Here is a 17,998-nt window from a genome sequence, read left to right as displayed (position 1 = left end):
GCTGAGGTTCGAACCCAGGCCGCACGAATGCCAGGCAAGTGCGCTACCGCTTGAGCCAAGTCCCCAGCCCAAGTGTGTTATCTTAAATTAGGTTATTACGAGCAGTTTCTTTTATAACTTTCTCTCCAGACTTCTGCATATTGAAAGTTCAACCTTCAATAAATCCTTCTAAAACACTTTGTTGCATGTCTTTATCTTATCTCACCTGGTATTCATTCGTACCATTCTTTTTTTTTTTTAGTTCTTGATACACCTTTATGCCAGGCAAGTATGCTACTGCTGAGCCACAGCCATAGCCCCTCTCACAGTACCATTCTTTTACTCTGACCATCACCCCCTTCAGCTGGGTCCTTCTTACCAGTTCTGTATCATCCAAAGGCAAGATCACATTCATAGGCTATATTTCATCAAACTTAGAAAGGAATGATATCATCTCTTTTAAGTTCCAAAAACATTTACTATCCTCTTAAAATATAAAACTGATTGGAGCATCTATTACTGCTGACTCATTAGGACCAGATGGGTGATGTTAATAAAAGTCACGTTATGCTAAGTAAAGTAGGCCAATCCCAAAAACACAAAGGCTGAATGTTTCTCTGATAAGTGGATCCTGATCCAAAGTGGGGGCAGTGGAGGGAAGCATGGGAGGAATGTAGGAACTTTGGATAGGGCAAAGGGGAGGTAGGGGAAGAGAGAAGGCATGGGGTAGGAAAGATGGTGGAATGAGATGGAAATCATTATCCTACGTACTTGTATGAAGACACAAATGGTGTGATAAATGAAAAATTGTGCTAAATATGTGTACTATGAATTAAAATGCATTCTGCTGTCATGTATAACAATTTTGAACAAATTAATGAATAAATTAATTTAAAAAATATAAGCCAAGTTATATGATTCCTTTTTTTTTTGTTATTATAGCAAAATTCTCTACAAAGATAAAAAGTTTACTGAGTTCATAGTTTTGGAGATGGAAAGTCTCAGATCAGGTGACCCCATTGGTTTGACCTCTGTTGAGGGCTTAAAGGTCAGATGCCTTCATGATGGAAATGCAGGTAGAAGCAAGAGGTCACATCAAAAGGCAGGAAGCAGGAAAGTGGTCCAAGGGTCAGGCTAAGGATTTTATAATAACTGGTTTTTTTTCATTAAGAACTGACTCGGGGTCTCACAAGAACTACTTTCACCTCTTTCAAGGGCAGTGCACTCAATGACTTAATGATCTCCCTCTAGGCCCAGCTTTTACAGGTTCTACTTCACAGCAAGGACCAGATCTCCACATATAAATCTTTGTGGGACAAACCACTTCTCAACCACAACAGTGTCAAAACCAAACATTTTGTTTTGTTGGCAGATTTTTTTGAAAGATTGAGAGATATGATTTCATAATTTTATTCCCAGCTCTGTTCTGATTGTCTCATGTTTTCAAAATTAACTTTGGCTTAATTTCCTTTTCCATTTACATGCATAGATATACAGTTGAACTATAGTACCATTTAAGAAAATTGTTTTTTAATAGAATGTTTGATGAAAAGACCAATTGCATTATAATTTCCTCAACTGTTGATTTTGCTCTTTTGTACCTCCAATTTATTTTTCTCTTATCTTGATCATAGGAGATAAGGTGAATTTTAGTAAGTTCTGACTAGACCTGATAATCACTGAGCAAAGTATATTTTTGGTGTTTCTATCTATAATGCTTGCATAAGTAACTACACTTTACTTTCCATCCCCCTCTTGCCTCAGAGATCCAGTAGCATCAGTATTTAGGCTGGATAGGGCCCTTAGAATTGGATGAGGGAGGTATAGTGAGCTAGTTTAGTCTGGATCTCTTTTACAACTCTGAACCAGAAGCTTGGTAATGATTTGCCAACTTAAAAAACAAAAAAAGGCAGAACTTGAAATTTCTGTATGTGTGAATACTGTTATGGATGGAGCAAAAATTATGAGAAGTCAGTGAAAACTATTTGTTAGAAATGCTTAAAAGTATGCCACATTTTTTTTTATCCATTCATCCACTGAAGGACATCTATGTTGGCTCCACAGTTTAGCTGTTGTGAATTGTGCTGCTATAAACATTGATGTGGCTGTGTCCCTGTAGTATGCTGTTTTCAAGTCCTTTGGGTATAGTCTGAGGAGAGGAATAGCTGGATCAAATGGTGGTTCCATTTCCAGATTTCCAAGGAATCTCCATACTGCTTTCCAAATTGGCTACACCAATTTGCAGTCCCACCAGTAATGTATGAGTGTACCTTTTCCCCTACATCCTCACCAACATTTGTTGTTGTTTGTCTTCATAATAGTTGCCATTCTGACTGGAGTGAGATAATATCTTAGTTTTGATTAGCATTTCTCTGATTGCTAGAGATGATGAGCATTTTTTCATATTTGTTGATTGACTGTATATCCTCTTCTGAGAAGAGTCTGTTCAGGTCCTTGGCCCATTTGTTGATTGTGTTATTTTTTTTTTCTGTGTTTAGATTTTTGAGTTCTTTATATACCCTAGAGATTAGTGCTCTACTGATGTGTGAGAGGTAAAGATTTGCTCCCAGGATGATGTAGGCTCTCTGGTCAACTCACAGATTGTTTGTGTGTGTGTGTGTGTGTGTGTGTGTGTGTGTGTGTGTTTGCTGAGAAGAAACTTTTTAGTTTGATTCAATCCCATTTATTGATTCTTGGTTTTAATTCTTGCAGTATAGGAGTCTTATTAAGGAAGTTGGGGCCTAATTCCACGTGATGAAGATTAGAGCCTACTTTTTCTTCTATTAGAGACAGAGTTACTCAGCATTAAAAAAGAACAAAATCATGGCATTTACAGGTAAATAGATGGCATTGGAGAAGATAATGCTAAGTGAAGTTAGCCAACCCCCCAAAAACAAATGTCAAATGTTTTCTCTGATGTAAAGAGGTTGACTCATAATGGGGTAGGGAGGGAGAGCATGGGAGGATTAGATGAATTCTAGATAGGGAAGAGGGATGGGAGGGAAAGGGAGAGGGCAGGGGATTAGCAAGGATGATGGAATGTGATGGACATCATTATACAAAGTACATGTATGAAGACTTGAATTGTGTGTCAACATACTTTATATACAAACAGAGATATGAAAAATAGTGGTATATATGTTTTTTTAAGAATTGTAATGCATTCCACTGCTATCATGTATTAAAAAAAATAAAATCAATAAAAGATTAAAAAAATAAATGTATTTAAAAACCCTCTGCACCTCAGAAAGAGAAATGATATGGTTGCTAAGATTCTCCAGTTCACACTACCATTCTGGTTAACTTTTCAGTCCTTCCCTTCCCATATCTATCAGTACCAAAGAGTTTATTTATGTATCTTTATTTTTTGTACATCATATAAACACTTTTATGTAAAGGATAATGTGTCTGGTAAGGAGCAGTAGAAACCATGCATGAATTACACCAATTACCAATATCTGGAGGAAAAGAAGATTAAGGACAAAATTTCTGTAGTAAAATTATTTACCACAAAAAAATATTGGGAAAGGAGTTTCATTTGGGGGAATAAGTTATGTTATGTTTGCTCAAAGAATGTTTGAACACATGCCATACCAGAGATCTCACATGAAAATATTTTATACATTTTTGCATGATAGTCTTCCATGTTTTATGCATCTACAACTGTTAACTCCACATAAAGAAAAGGTTATTTGCATTATTTTTAAATTTTTGCATAAGAAGTTATGGCAAAATTAATGGCTTAAAACAATCTTCGCTTAGTAATTCACAGTTTTGATGGCCCAAAGTCTTGTATGGTGTGGTCCTGGATTTCTGCTCAGGGTATCATAAGGCTGAAATCAAGAATGGTAAAGTTTTCATCTTCTTTTTTGAAGCTCAGTGGAATGGTAGTGCCAAGTTCATTTTTGTTTCCTACAGTTGTAGAGCTGAGGTTCTCATTTTTTTGCTGATTGCCAATTTTAGTTCTGAGGGGTCCTGCTAGTTCTGTGCCAAGTGACCTCTGCCATCTTTCTAATCAACAATGGCATGTGAGATACTTCTTGTGTTTTGAATTTCTGACTCATCCTTATATAATTAGCCAGAAGAAACTCTTGGTTTTCAAAGGACTCTCAGGAGTAGGTCAGGTCCACTTGAGTAATTTATCTTTCTTAGTCAACTATGCCATATAGCATAATCTAATCATGGGAGAAATATCTATTTTATTGACCAGTCCTAGGGATTAGAATATGAAAATCTGGGATTCACCTTAGAATTCTATGTTCCATAATGATATGTTTATAGATTTTTAGATACTGATAGGCTTACTAACACCCATAAAATTGAAATGTGATTTCTATATGCTAATAAAGTTATTCATTAGTTAGTATTATTAGATCAAGGGATGTGAAATAAAATTTAGCCAATATTTAATATGTAAAGAAATGAAATGTAAATGTAATTAAGGAAATTTGGCACAGGATATTCATGTCTAGCAATTTAATAAAAAATACAGATAAAGTTTCAACTATCTACTCATGGTATTGAGAGTTACTAAAAGACATTTTAATTATTAAACATCTGAGGAAAAATTATTTGGTGATCTTTATAGCACTAACTATAGAGAGTTTTAGCTGATGTTTGTGCTGTATGGAAGGAAAAGTTTAATTAAAATAACATGGTCATATTTAATAGCATCATTGTATGTTACTTAGATGATTGCATTCACATTATAATGTAAAATGAAATACAAAAAAATTCAGATGACATCCCTTACAATCCAGAGAAGTGTTGGTTCACCCAAAAAGATATAGTCATTTGATCATTTGATGGGAGCTTAGACTTGAGCTCCCATCTTTGATCACAGAAGTGCTTCATTTATGCTCTTTAGCATCACTGATACCTTCCATTGTCCCCTATGCCATCATCTCTCGTGGTTCCCAAGCATTACTGTGTCCTGAAAAAAACTCAATAGGTGGTCACTGTAAGCTAAATTAAAGAGTTAGATTTTTTTGAAAAACAAAGTGACTAACAATATGACTCATGAAATATAACAGGGAGGTAGTGAGGGAATCCCTGGACTGGGAGACAAAAATACAAGATATAAGAGTTGGCCCTGGAACTGGCTGACTTTGGACAAATTGTTCAATTTTTATAATCTTGGTTTTCTCATTAAAAGATAAAATAAAATAATGCTCTTTGCCCCACAGAAGTATTTGGAAAATTTGTTGAGATATATGTGAAGGCACTGAGAAACAAAGTAGCATATTGTATTTATATTAACATTGGTACAAAGTATGATGTTAAAATTCAGAGTGAGATTTTCCAATGGACTTACTTTCATGCTTTCTATGCTAACTCTGAACTGCAAGTATGCCCCATATAATTATTTGTTCACAGAGGAGTGGCCGCTAGAATGAATTCTTATAGCTTTCTCTAGTTGTCAAGAGTCAGAGTCAACAGATTCCATTAATTCTGATTTACAGAGTATGGTAGCCAATAGTATTGGAATTATTCATGTGAATTGTGGGCAATGATCTTGGTATCTGGTTTCAACTTCAAAGAATTTGAGCCAAGAAAAACCCTCCATCAAACCAAAGAGCTCTGAATTTATTTTTCTTATTTAATAGAGCTCTTAAATATAAAATGAAGAATTTTGATTGGCACCAAGGGCCCATTCCATCATAATTATAAAGGATAATCCCTCAAGTGAAAAGTTTTATATTTTAGAAACTGTTTAAAGTAATCATTCAAATATTAATTTAATCAGTTACTGTGTAGGATTGTGAGGCTGGCCAAAATAGCACAGATTATCTAGTCGAATCTGATCACAGTAATAGGTGAAGAAAATGAGATGCACAGTTTAATTTATGGAATAATATCCCTATATGGACTAAGATCTCTAAAATCCAGGATTTTTTTTCAGATGAATAGATTTCCTGTTTCATTATGCCACTTTCCATGCACATGTGATTTCAGAATTTGATTTGAAAACATCACTCAATTTATCAGAATTGAGGAAGTGAAATACCAATCATTCTTCTCTAGGAAATTCTAATTTTTCTCAAAGTAATTATCCTCATTATTGTCAGTTCTTAAATTAAACTTAGTTTTTTTTTTTTACTTTGAACATATATAAGATATAAGTGAAATAACTGGTTTTTGTTTGTTTGTTTGTTTTTTCAGATTCCTCTAGAAAAAGTATTTTTCAAACTTGGTTGCATCCTGGAAACAACAGGGAAGATTTAACAAATATTTACATCTCATTTCCAGAGATTTTGATTTATTTCATCTGAGATATGATTTAGATGGGATATTAAAGAGAAGAAAACTACCCAGGTTATTCCATTATGGAGCTAAAATTGAAAACTAGTGCAAAAGTCAACAAAGTAGGAAGGACTGATAGCAGGAATTAGTATTGTCTTTCTCCTATACATTGTGAGTTTTTTTTATGATTATATCAAACCATTAAATGGAGAATTGCTATATTTCATACCTACTTTTACACACATTTTAAAAAGTACCTATTATAATAGGTACATATACATATAGGTCAAAATATTTGCTTAACCCTCGTAATTATAAATTCATTTAACATATATTTCCATTTATGTTAAATATTTCTATTTACATATTTCTATCATGGTGAGGTAAGATTTGGAGGCATTCATGACATTGACAACTAGAAAACAGAAAGATGAGTGTTGCGACAAGGTATATATGGGCAACTTTATCCACTCAGTCATTAATTATGATAGTTGTATACAAAGCATTTCTAGATACATTGAAGTATGGTTGATCTGAATGCAAGATATCATGTTGTGATGAACAGTTTAGTAAAGCAAAACTGTTCTTGAAGAGAACAGCTGGTTTTCCAGATTCACTCAAATAACATGGTTGGAAAACAAACATTCTCTTCCCTTCATTGTGCTGGAAATTCGTGATCTTTCATGAGTCAACTGGCATTGAAGAACTGTTAATACAGTTCAAGAAAAACACTTCTACAGATCCAGCACACCCCTTTCATTCATCCTCCTTCCCAGCAGCATGAATACTTCCCTCCAGCAACATAGCCAGGCAGATTCCTGCCAACCTGTGGGGTGGGATCTTGAAGGTGTATTAAGAGTGATGAGGAACAGATGAGAACATTTGTTTTAATAAACGACCTAAAATAATTTAAAATTATTGGTAATGAAAGGAATTGGAACCCAATCTCTCTTAAAGACAGTATCTATTTTGTTTTTTATCTGATGTACATATGAGGTGAATTTTGAAAATTCATGGAAAGAAGCAATCAAGTAGTAAGGAATCAAAACATTAATTTTATTTTTATTGTATATAAGTTAAATATTAAATATCAACCTCTAATACTGTTCACATATAATAACAGTCTTAATACAAACTTCATGGATGAAAGCAATAAATAAATTTCTATATGATGGGATTCACCAACATTTGACTAAAATTCTCGGAAAGAGAGGTAGGTTAAACTCTGTGAGGGTGGGGCATTTATAGCTACCAGTGTAGTATCTGGCAGCTTTACTTGAATGAATGAAGAGAAGTCTTCAGTTGGTGAACTCAATGTGCATTTGCTGTTTTTCTCATTTTCAAGTATAGTGCTCAGAATCTGGTCTTGGTATTTATTCCTTTGTAATAGTTTTATAGTTTTTTAAAGGAAGTTGGAGAGTGTCTTATACAAACTTTCATTTGATGATATTAGCAGTAAAGTAGCACATAATTTATTTACTTCATGTTAGCTGAGAATTTTATGACTAGTAGTCATCAACATTACAATGAACACCTAATAAATATTTTAAAATAAGTACGTAAAATTAATTTTGACATCTTGTGTGTTATTTAAAATCATATTTATATGTTTATAGACATATTTACATTGAATAAATACATCAATTTTCAAAGGGTTGTTTATGGTGGATATTAGTTACATAGTCTTATGGATATGTAATTTTGATTATAAGGCCTTCAGTTCTTTTTTTTTTCATAGCTTGTAAATTATTCAAAGTTGGTAATAACCACCATTAATAGTATAAACTACTTAAAATTTGCCTCCTCTTCTTTTCTGCCTCCAACACGGTGACTAGTAGAATGGCAGATATGTTTAAACTTTACCAATCAAAATTAAAATCAGATGCTTTATTGTATGTGGTCAAGCATTGCCTAGAGAACACATTATCACTTTTGCACCTACTGCTGTCAAAAAGTTAAAAAAAAAAAACACTTCCTAAATTTGAAATATATCACTCTAAATTTCATTATTTGGGATGACACTCTTAAATGTTTTCCATAACATTTTACAATATATATGTATAGATTACATGTGTGTGTGTGTGTATATATATATATAAAATCTGTCTATACGGACTCTATACTAACACTGTTTAAAGATATAGATACATAATTAGTTAAAATTGTGCATTATAAAAATGAAAGAGTAGGGGCTGGGGTCGTGGCTTAGCAGTAGGTAGAGTGCTTACCTAGCATGTGCTAGGTGCTGGGTTCAATCCTCAGCACCACATAAAGGTTAATATATAAAATAAAGGTATTGTGTCCAACTACAACTAAAACATATTTTAAAAAATAAAAATTAAAAGTAGAATAAGTACAAATTTCTATAATTTCTGTGACCCTGGAAACTGGGGTAGGAGGGTCACAAGTTCAAGACCAGCCTGGCCAACTTAGCAAAACCCTATTTCAAAATAAAAAAGGTCTGTAGATGTCGTTCAGTGGTAGAGCACCCCCTGGTTCATTATCCAGTACCAAAAAGGTAAAAAAAAATAATTATATATATATATTAAAGAAAATGATCAATTTTTAAATTCATTTTTATTTAATCAAGAAGTATCCATGTAGATCAAAGATATAAAATTGCAAAGGGAAATTTAATTGTTTCTCTATGTAAAAGTAATTTTTATTTTTACAGAATTAGTTCATACGGTTTTTGATAACATAGGACTTTATTAAACATTAACTATGTGACAAGCCCTGTGCTAGACTATAAGTATGTAATAGTGACAAAACAGACATAGCACCTGCCATAATTGAGAGGTATGAGGAAAGATATATACCAATCAAATTATTATTGGATACTTAAGTGTTTGATGCTATAAAGAGCTAGTATTTTGTGCTATTGGAATATTGAACACATGTCCTTGACTTGATTGGTGGTGTCTGGGAGTTCTTCTCTCAGGAAATTAAAGTTGGCCTAAATGATAGCTTTAATCAAAGTTAGGAAAATAACAGAGTATTCTAGGCAGAAGGAATAGATTTAGCAAGAGCCTTGTTGTGAAACAGAACATGATTTACTTTGAAGAACTACAAAAACACAAATGAGGCTGGTCCAGAGAGCAAGAATGGATGATAAAAGTCAAAGTTGGAGATGCTGGTAGGGATGAAACCATGTAAGGCAATGTATTCTTTGTGAATGTTCAAGTCTTTATCCTCAGTAGGCTAAAAAGCTACAAAAGCATTTTTAAAATGAGAAATGTATGATGAAATCTGTACTTTTAAAACTAAAAGAAAGGATTTGAGTAGTATAGGAGTAGGTATTAGGCATTTCAGAAAAAACCTCCTGGGAAAGTGAATGCATGTATTAGTCCATGAAGAGTAAATACATGTTGATGTATTTAAGAGATATTTAGCAACTGAAGTGTAATTAATTGATTGAATTTAGAAATAAGAAAAAATATTAAATTTCTAATTTATATAACTAGAGTGTGGATGATCATTTTTTTAACATAGAAAACACTAGAAGAAACCCAGATAGTTTTTTTGAGATTGATTTTTTTTTTTTTACTTTTTAATGTATTTGTATTGTGTTGCTTTGTTGGGACAAAATCAGGAATTAGTTTTGGTCATGTTGAGTTTAAAGTGTGTCTGAAATATTCAAGTACTGCTATTTAGTATATAGTTCTATATATGGGTTTGGAACCCAGTGAAATTTTCTGGGGCTGAAAATGTAAATTGGGAAGAATTAGTCTGTTGGTAACTAAAGCTATATACTTAGATGAGAGGGGATAGTAAGAAGAGTACTCATAGTCTAGCCTTGAAAAACTCCAATATCTCAACATTTGGGTTGAGGAAATTGAGAGCTGATCAGAGTTAGTATGACCAAGAAGTTGTTTGTTGTAGAGGCAAAGGCAAGAGAATGTTTGAAGATAGAGGAGCTGACCCAAAGTATTGAAAGTCAGCTGTTAGTTTATTTTGGCAATGGAAGTTTTATAGAAATTTATTTCAATTCAAAATTAGGTCAGTAACTCAAGAGACTAAAGAAAATGACCAATGAATTTGAGCATTCAAATTAACACCATGGGTGATGAGAATTTTTTTATTGTTCTTATTTTTATTTCTAGGCTGATGGGAGATACTTATGAATTTAAAGTTCTGACAAGAGGGATTTAAATAAGTGGGAATTAAAACATAGAGACAAAAAATTAGAATATATAGATATACATTCAATTTTTGATGTATTTTTCCATTGTCCTTGCTAAGACAAGAACTAGGCCCTGGAAATCACTTACTTCAGAGAAAGGTTAATTCTGGTTTTCAAAATCTTGTTTTCCTGGAAACCTGAGCTCCTTGAAAGACTTATTTTACAGAAGTAAGTAATGGGAGAGCTCCATCTAAGACATGACATTTGGAAGAGTATGGGAAAGGTTCGTATCACGGATACATGCTGCTTTTAGAGATCGTATTCAGAGTTTCACATGTGGCCATAGCAGAAACTGTGTGCATAGAAGCCAATGGATTTTCAGGATCCCATGGACTATTGTAGAAGGTTATGGGAACATGACAGTAAATTATTTTTATAATTACCACTAGAATAAGCTTACTCCATAATAATTAATTTCTTTATTTCACCAGAAGTGAAAATTACCTATGTTCAGCTCATAGACCCAGACTGGTCTAATTGTGCTTTTTGCATCTTTAATGCATCTGCTTAGGGTCTTCAATCTTTTGTGAAAGTCATCTGAATTTTTTTCTTATGTATTTTTTTCTGCATTAAATCATAGCATAATTTGTTGTTTGATAAGGTTTCAGTTTCCTAAGCATATTCTGCTTTCCCTATTATGGTATATTTGTCCAGTCAGGATTTTGAGTTACACTAGATTAGCATTTAAAGATTCAGTGGTCTAACTTTGAGTAGTAGTGTTTTGGGGTGCTGTATTGCTAACCAGCAAGAAGCAGAGGTTTTGCTACTGAAAGAGACTAGCCAAACTCCAAACTCCAAATTCAAATCATGTGGTTTTCTGTGTACATAATTTCTGGAATTTGTATTTGGTGAGTTTATAATAAGCATATTTAGTGGTATGTCATAAACCATAATTTAGATCACTCAATATCATAAACTAATTATCATATATTCAATTCATTCTCAAACATTAACAGTTCAAATATAGAGTAAGGAGGAGTCCTTTTGCTGAATCACAATTTTGTAGATAAAACATGAAACTTCTGTATTTTTTCTATTGTATCACTTATATTTAGATTTGGAATTATATATATGTTCAATACTCATATCCTCAGCAGACTTTAATATCTATGTGGGCTAGGACATCATACCCCACACAATAGTTAAAATGACTTATACAATGTCTACAACATACAAACTCTCAATCATTACTTTTTGCATGAATGAGTGGACGGATGGTTACATTTTTTATTGAAATCATTCTCCCAGTTTCCAAAGGTACTTAAGATTAAGTTTAAATGACTTTGTTTTTAGTTGAATTCTTACCTTTTCATTTATTCACTAAAATACTTGAGACTTGGTTTGTGCCAGGTGTAGTACTTGTGTCTGCTTCCACAATTTCCAGTATGTATGCTGATTGTACTTGGAAACCTACTTCAGAGACTGCCAAAAGAAATTTCTAGACACGGAGGATGTTTGGCTGCACAAATAGTGGCTTTCTGCCTTTCCCTGTGTCCTAGAAAGAAATTCGGAGAAGGAAATGGTAGTAACTATTCAACTGGAAATATGTTTTAGTGATTATATGTAAGGAGAACTTCACTAGCCATGGTGCAGTTACGAATAAGGATCCTGGGAAACGTCTGACAAGAACACATGTTTGGATCAAGTAGTCCGTTATGCAAAAGACAGATTGCTGGAAAGATACCTTAGACAGGAGATTCACTTACTGGCAGCTGCTATTATTAAGAGCAGTAGTCAAAAATAGTTTATTTAGTGGTATTTATATCATTCTTATTCTTTAGGGATACACATCTGGGCACTTCCCCTATAACTCAGGAGAGGCCATCTTGATTCACTTGAAAGCATAACTATGCTATATTGGTACCCTTACTTGTTAGCCTTTAGAGGAGGTAAATAACACTTTGTAAGAGCAAGGACGTTGGTAGGGTTTTGTATATATTGTCTCACTTTTTAATCACTTAAAATTTCTTGAAGACCTATTGTACTTCTGCAACTATTATAAAGACATTAAAATTGAGACTCAGAGATTCTAATTTGCCCAAGTTGCACAACTACTAAGACATGGGGTAAGAATTCTATTAAAAGGTACTGGGGATAAAAATTTCATGATTATCCCATATGTCAAACTAGCCAAATAGAAACAGCCATACTTGTTCTAGTCTTTCAAACAAGCCCACACTTATAACAAAGTAAATAGATTAGTATATAATACCCAATGTCCAAATAGTTTTGTATCAGGAATGAAAAGGGGATGATTTACCATAATTATCTATTCTGTTAGCAAAGTAAAGGAGAAAAATCAAGAAATTACATTAGTAAATGCTATACTCCAAAAAAAAAAAAAAAGATTTGATAAACATCAGGAACATCCATTCTTATTAAAAACCAATAATAGAAGGGAACTTACTAAACAATTAAAAACTGTGGCAGTTGTTAACATTTATTTAACTGGTCATATTCTGTAAGTGTTAATCTGAAAAGAATGTGGGATATTTTCTATTACCACCATTATTCAAATAATTTTTGAATTTCTATCTTATTTAGTATATCAAATAGAGTTAGTCACACTGAATATAACAAAAAGGGATAATAACATTATTCTCAGAGAATATAAACTCCTGGAAAGTTCAACTAAATATCCATTGCATCTAATATTATAAATATCATAAAGTTACTGGATGCAAAGCAGATAAACACAGCTCTGCAATTTCCCTCTATAATATAATACTGAGTTACAAGTCAAAATGAAAAAAAGATCACACTCATAAGAGCAAAGTCAGTAATGCCAATATGTAAAAATTAATAAAATAGTGTAGAATAGACTTTCTAGACTAATATGGTATATAATAAAATATCAACAATAGGAAAATAATTAGCTCATTAAAATAAATTTTCTTAATGAAATAATATGTAACTATCAAGTATAATGAAAGTATGTACTTTGTTGAAAAATATGTTCATGACACAATGATATGACCAGTTAATCTGGGAACTATTAATTTTCATGAAGACTCTGAGTTTTATGCTTTATATTAATATGAACAATATATATACACAAATAAGTGTATATTGTATATATTATATCTGTGTGTATGCTTATGTGTGTGTAAAACTTACAAAGCTAAAAATATAAAGAACTTAGAATAGTGCCTGTCAGTAATAAATGTTTATAATTGTTTTCACATTAATATAAACATTTTCCTTACATATTTTAAAGTAATAATCTGAGACTAATAAACTTCAAATTATAAGTACTTGTGTTTAGGGGATAGGTTTTGATGAATTGTGTATGGATAGGGACTACATGAAGGAAGATTGTATTTACACCCTTAAATAAATTATTGTTTATTTGCGATTTTAACTTTTGAATTTGGATGATACTTTTACCTTACAGTGTTTCCTAGTACTTTTTAACAAAAATTAAGGAGGAAAAATATTTTACATGTCAACAATTTTTAATTATCAAACAACACAAAATGTCAGAAGTGGAATAATGATTTTATTAACTCACAGAAATAACTGTATGCCAATTTTTGCATGACACAAAATCATCCTTAACTCGTTGAAAAGAAAATTGAATCCCATAAAGAAACATAGACTTTGCCTCTTATTTTGAGGATAGCAAACTAGAACATGAATAAAAAAAAATCGAGGAAATGATAAATGATCCAAGAGACATGAGAATTTGGGGGCAGTATTAGGGAATCAGAGCAACAGAAACCAGCAGTCCCATGACTAGATATATATTTGAAGACTATACAATTGTTATGTTGAAGAGACAATGAATGCTTGTATTTATTATGGCATTGGTCTTAATAACCATGATATAGAATCAGCCTAAGTCTCCATCAGTGGGTGAACAAGGAGAATGCAATATATAAACACGCAATGAGATATTATCCAGTTTAAAATGAAGGAATCCTGTAATTTATGACAATATAAATAAGCTTGAAGGAGATTATGTTAAGTGAAATACAAGGCACAGAAAGTCAAACGCCACATGATCTCACTCATGTATAGTTTAAAATATTCACCTCACAGAAGTAAAGAGTAGAATGGTTATCAGGACTAAGGTACTTTTTGAGAGAGGGGGATGAGGTTTTTAGAACATTTTTTTTTTTGGAGAACCCTCCATACTGTTTTTCATATGCTGTACTAATTTATATCCTTAGCAATAGTGTGAAAGGGTTCTACTCTCGATCTGCTCTGCAATACTTATGTTTTGTCTTTTGATGTTGCTATTCTGGCACATGATAGGTGATATCTCATTGTAGTTGTAACTTGAACTCCTGATGATTAGTGATTTTGAACATTTTTTTATATACCTGTTGTCCGTTTGAGTATTTTCACTTCAGAAATGTTTATTTGACCTATTGCTTATTTTCCAATTGTGTATTTTTCTTACCATTGACTTGAGTCCCTTATATATTTTAGATTTTGACTTATTAACAGATAGACAGCTTGAAATATTTTCTTCCCTTCTGTATATTGTCTGTTCACTACTGATTTTTTCAACTGTCTTTCCTCCTGATGTTGGCAGAGAAATGCAACAATGAAATAGTTATGTTTAGAAAGCATAGCATATTTTTATAGAGCTGGGTATAAAATTTCCAACATTATGAGTAGAAAATAATGAAATTTGCTGACCAAGTGAGACTGATTTTAGATGGGATAAGTAGCTTATAAATTACAATACATGGGCACCAATTCTATTTGGTAAATAGATTTGCTGTAGGAGCCTGAACTCCTCATCTGCTTTCTTTTATTTTCTCTGTAAAATAGGAAGCAGTACAATAAATGCTCATTTCTTCATTCGCATTCCATCAGGAAACTAGATGAGGGCTGCCTTTTTACATTGCCTTGTGTATGTGTGTGAGGAAGTTTCCTAGAAGCTCATTGAATACTTTCTCTCATGTCTCATCAGATAAAATTGATTAAAAGGACTCATTCTAGTTGTTGGCAAAGGGATGAGATTATTATGAGTATGAGATTATTTATTATTAATCAGGGTCCAACCATGATTACAAGATTGCATTGCTGATACTTGTTAGCTCAAGTAAACTGGATGTCAGGGAGTCAACAACAGAGTTTGTTTTTGTTTTGTTTTTGTACCAGGGATTGAGCCCAGTGGGCTTGACCAGTGAGCTTCATCCCCAGCCCTTTAGAAAATGTTTTTATAGACACGGTCTCATGGAGTTGCTTTAAGACCTACCTAAATTGCTGATGGTGGCTTTGAACACTCAGTCTTCCTACCTCAGCCTCCTGAGCTGCTGAGATTATAGGTATGTGCTACTGCATCCAGCATATCCACAAATTTTGAAATGTTGTATTTTAATTTCTGTTCAATTCTAGAATTGAACAGAAATTAAAATACAACATAGTAGTCAAAACATATTTCAAGGAACTCAGAAAAATAGCCTCTTTTATTTACCCACATAGTTGTTAATTTGTTGCTTTCTCTTTATCCCTGATGTCCAAGGTTCCTTTCAGTATCATTTTCTTTCTGTCTGAAGGGACAATGAATATTTTTGTTAACAAGTCTGCTAGCTCTTAAGTTTTCTTTGTATGACAATATATTTTTTTTACCTTCCTTTCTGAAGATTTTTTTCTACATATGAGATTTTGGTTTGCCTTTTTTTTTTTTAGCACTTTAAAAATGTTGCTTCACTGCCTTCTATCTTACATCATTTCTGATAAGAATTCTACAGTCGTTTAAATGGTTTCATGTTTATCAATAGCTGGCATTTTCATATGGATGACTTCAAGTATTTTCCTTCGTCCTCAGTTTGTAAGAGCTCTCAATGTGTCTGGGCATGGACTTCTTTGGGTTTCTCCTACTGAGGATTGCTAAGCTGTTTAAGTCTGTAGATTCATGTCTTTCACCACATTTGGAAAACTGAGCTATGATTTTCGGTGCCATACTCTTTCCTCTCACTTTGAATCTCTGATGACATTAATGCTAGACCATCTCATAGATCCCTGAACTTCTATTCGTTAAAAATAATAACAGTAGCGGTAACAACAAGAAACCGTCTTCTCTGTTTGCTTTGAGCAAATTCTGTTGATCAATCTTTAAGTACCCTAACACTGGGCTTCCTGGGCACCCTATGCATGGTGGCTCTCAGGAAGTACACAGAGGTTTGCTTCTGTTCAGGGTTTGTGAAGATGGTTGTAATTTCTGGGGTTTTGAACTGCTAACCGTAAGCACCTCTGATTTGTAGACTTGCACTGACTCAAACATCCACCCTCCCATGGTTCTGAGGGTTTTTTACTGTTTATTTCTACATGCATCAGCTTAGAAAATCCAGTGTCCCTAGAACCAAAAGATAAGAGCAATTCAGCATGGGTGCATTTGATTTTATGTAAAAAAGCATCTGTATTACAACTTAAGATTTCCAGTCCCCAAAGCCCATTTTCTCACTCTCCATGACTATTTAGCAGCAGCCAAGAGGAGATTTTTGAGTTCAGAGGCTGCAGGGCATATGGTGAAGCACCCAGCCACTGCTGCAGGCAGGCCCACCCTTGCCCACTGGCCCATCTCTTGCTCCCTGGCCCATGGGATTATGGAGGTGATGCCACAGAACACTCTGGAGTCTCCAGTGCCTTTCCGGATATGTCTTCTCCAACACTTGTTGCCCACCCTCTCCAGACACCCTAGGAAGGGGACTGAAGACCAGGAAAAGGATTCTTTCTGGCCAAAGTCATCGGCTCAAATGGAATCAACCCTACAGTAGCTCAAGGGGAAAATCTCCATCAGCACTAGATCAAGGGGAGCAAGTCCCCATCTACCTGGCTCAGGGAATGCAAGTCTCTATCTAAACTGAATAGCAGAGGGAGGCCCATTGGTCCCAGACCTTGGAGAGGATGATTGCTGGGCTCCGTCCTTGCCCTGAGGCCTCTCTCTCTCTCTCTCTCTCTAACTTGTCTCTTCTATTTTTAAACCTGCCTTTTCAAAACAAAGCAAAACAACAACCACAAAAAAAAAAAAAAACTTTGGAACATCAATTTTAGTGTGCAATTTTTGAGAAACAGAAATTAAGAACCATCTCTACTCTCCCAGAATCCAGGGGGGAAGGCCAAGGAAGAGCTGGGCATGGGGATATGACCCAGGGAAAGAGTTTCTGATGTCTGTGGCAGGTGAGGGCAGAGGAAAGTCCTGGGGGATCCAGATGTACTCTTGGCTGGAATCCACCTGGGGAGCCCCAGCCATTTGGCACAGCTCACTGCTGAAGCTGTTTGAACTCACTCCTGACAGGTGCCTGCTCCATGATGTCAGGCTGCTCAGAGGTTGGGGTCTTCTGGCTGTCTGTTGGTCTGTCTCTTCAGGGCACAGTCACTGAAGCCACCCTGTTTTGGCTCCTTGCATTGGTGCCACTTGTCTTCTGGAGGCAGAACCATGTAAACGTGGCGGTTTATGAAGGCAGGTAGAGATCCTCTTAGTGACCTGCCTCCAGCCTCTGCTTATGTCCAGGAATTGTCCTGAGAAAGGACCTTGGGAGGATGAGCTGGGGCCTCTGTGACATGTGTCTTCTCCAACAGCTGCCACCCACCCTCCTCTCCACACACCTCAGGGAGGGGCCTGAAGACATGGAG

The sequence above is a fragment of the Spermophilus citellus genome (genome assembly GCF_964194105.1).
Source record: "Spermophilus citellus genome assembly, chromosome: 11".
Classification (NCBI taxonomy): Eukaryota; Metazoa; Chordata; class Mammalia; order Rodentia; family Sciuridae; genus Spermophilus; species Spermophilus citellus.
The sequence above is the reverse complement of the archived record's forward strand: the minus strand, read 5'-3'. Positions refer to the sequence as shown.